Source organism: Branchiostoma floridae, chromosome 19, assembly GCF_000003815.2.
Source record: "Branchiostoma floridae strain S238N-H82 chromosome 19, Bfl_VNyyK, whole genome shotgun sequence".
Classification (NCBI taxonomy): Eukaryota; Metazoa; Chordata; class Leptocardii; order Amphioxiformes; family Branchiostomatidae; genus Branchiostoma; species Branchiostoma floridae.
Window position 1 is genome coordinate 2,153,829 of NC_049997.1, and position 3,290 is coordinate 2,157,118.

Sequence of the window (3,290 nt, forward strand, 5' to 3'; positions counted from 1 at the left end):
TTAGACGTTTAAACAAAATAACAAACGCCCGCTTTAGGCATTACCTTACAAAAACCATGGAGGTTATCCTTAACGCTGTATTAAACTCAGCTGTCTGAAAATGACTTATAGGCTTTTGTAGTCTGGAAGCCGGTGATCCCAGTTTAGGTGCTTCCACTTTCGGCCACAGTAAATAAATTTTGTGGGATGACATCCTCAGCAGACGACAAGAGTAATTGTTGTTACCCCCCTCCGAAAAAAACGTACAGACAAAAACCACGTAGGGCGGCTTGTGCCCTTAGCTTTGGGGCCCATGGATAGAGTCCTTGCATGTTTTGAGTTTATTTACATGTTTCTATCGAGTTTCCAGCTAAAATCAGCGATTTACCATTATGGCTGTATCCCTAGATCTGCCACCTGTTCAGTCATCAACTTTGAATTAATTGAGACTGTTTCTTGCCAGAGATATTTGATACTTGATGCGTTGAAACTTGAAACGCTGTTAAAAAGTAACAAGGGACAAAGCATGGTATCGCAGCCAACAAGTCATTTATTCCTGTATCAAAGATGTGCACTGATGTAGTAAAAGTGACACTGCTGTGGTAGACTGGTGTCACTTACCTAATTTTTTTAGTTGGCTACTACTAGTACAGTCATTACTTCCATATTTTTGGTGCCACTTTTACAACTATCAAACTATAGTTTTGCTGCATCAACTACAGTCATGACCATCTTACCAGTGTCACTTTCACAAGTACAATCACTAGCTATAGGCTACAATACATTTCCAATTTTCTTACTTTCTCGTCATCCGAAGACTGAATTTTTTTCTGAAATCAGGCGAAATTTCATAAACGCGCTGATGTTAACCCATCAGTTTATTTGTTGTGGTCTTCGGCTTTTCGAGAAAGGCCACAGCCTGTTATACAATTGATCTTACCCGGGGCAGCATTTATTTACCGCTTACCTTTCTTGAAGCTGGCTGAAGTCCTTGGTCTGAAAGCCGATGATCTACGAATAACAGTCGTTTCCACTTTGCACGTAGTCTCAGTTTGCTATACAATTGATCTATCCTGGGGCCGCACGTTTTATTGCTTACTATTCTTGAAACCGGCTTTTATAATCCAATGATCCAAGAATAACAGTCGTTTGAACTTTGCACATAGTCTATGAAGATTATCATGCGTTTTACACAACAGGGGGTCAGTGACATTTGTACAATCAACATTTTTATTCCCGTTTTAATGCTCTAGTTTTTATGTATCATCCAAAGGGCCTGACTTAGTTTCGCTGACCACAATTTTCCAGGATCACAACCATGACGCCCTTATTGGTGAATTGCACAGCCCAGATACAATCATGTAAATGTACCCTGACTCTTGCTAAGCCTAATGGTTAGTGAAATTCAAATAGGAGTAAAATAGAGTCTATTGTAGCTGAGCAATCACGGATATCGGGCGTACCTGAATCTGCCAAGGTACAATTGAAGTTCATTGCAAGTTCTTACCGGTGGAATATCTCAGGTAATACGAAAGTCACCTAATCTGAAAATCCAATCGCTTGAGTTCAGTAACTGCTTTTTGACGTATCATAGTTTATTACCCGGATGTCTAACCTTCATCGACGTATGTTTTCTGTTATGCCATTGAAAATAGTTCCTAAAAATGTGAATGTATTAGTGGTAGAGATTCGTTTGGGGGTTGGGGTCCGGTAAACGAATTCAAGTCCGATAATTGTTGGCTTACAATCGAACCGCAGTCCTCCACTGACATCTGTTCCACGCAGCATTCTGAAATACGGAATGCGCTGGCGATTTCAAGACATTTGAATAGCTTTAGAAGTTGATTACATTTCTAAGTGAATAAGCATAACTTATCCGAGACAATCTTGTTTACAGCGTGGGTTTCTAATAGTGAGTGACCTATGATGTCATCATATTTCTAATGAGTCTGGGCTGACAGAATAAGAAGAAAACTAGAGTGGGTCTTGTTTTCATAGTCCACCACTTCCAACCCTGATCCCACCATATTCTGCCACTTAACGTCGCAAACGTCACTTAGAAATTCGATTAGAGAGACATCTTTTCCAAACAAAGCACCTTTGCAGAAAAAAATGCAGACGGCCACGGTGAATGAGAATACAGTCCGAGCTGTACCGCGCCTTAAGAACACGGACTGTGAGTCAGACCCTGTTGACAGGCCTCATACCGAGATTCCCCTCTCTCGAACTGATATTCAGACAGTAAAAGAACCTCCCATGCCACACCTGGTTGGAGACACAACAGCTCATAAGGAATCTGATTCAACCGATGGACAACGAGATGGTCAAGATGCGGTTCAAGAAAGTTGCAAGACTCTTTCACTTATCTATGAAGACACGGCGGAAAAACCGGTCAGGCCAATGTCAGGTATCTACGATCCACGAGACTGTACAGATCACGAGGTTTCGTCAAAGATCTATCAGGAATCAAACGAAACATCTGCTGAGAAAAAGGAGTCCGAGTCTGCGATGTACCAGGCAGGGGCCACACTCGAACAACACGGCGCCAAAGGGGATGAAACTGGAGACATATCTGCCTTCATTCCTGATCCTACAGCAAAGAGAACTACAGGTTGGTATTCAAAAATATTTATACTGATAAAGGGGGCCGCCCTAAGATGGTTCCCGTCGTAAGATGGCACGGATTTTTTGCTGATCTTATCATCCATAAGTACACCGTGTTTGTTGCCACTGACTATGCTGATTACAAAGGTAAATAAACCAAGTCCATGCACACAGCTTTAATTTGCATTCCAAGTATACTATATATATTTACTTCATGTTTTTTTTTTTAAACAGACTTCTAACAGTAATGTTGACAGTGCTGAATCACTGCGGTCACCGGCCTCTGCGTATTGGCAGCTCGTGTCGCTAACTATACGAACTCTTCCAAGCAGTCACACAACTGCCATGATACACATAAATAAAGCACCATAAAACAGTATAAATATGGGTCTTCAAATGTTTGTTGAGTAGAAAAGCAACCAAAAGGAAGCGACATAAACATTGCCACCACTGTACTCCCAAGGGAGTGTGGCCGTGAAGGTGGCAGACTAGAGAACGCTCCAGAGATTTAATTGACTGTAACAAATGATTCGTGCTGTCTATGAAAATAAGAGTTGATAGAGAGATGTAGATGATATTTTCATATAATCAGACAGAGTTTTGTTGATGTTGGCGGTGTCGTTTTTTTGTAATGTTTCGGGCATTCACAATCAGTGCATTCAGCCCATTGCCCGTAAAACATCAGCTGGATTGTTCTAGGTACAGCC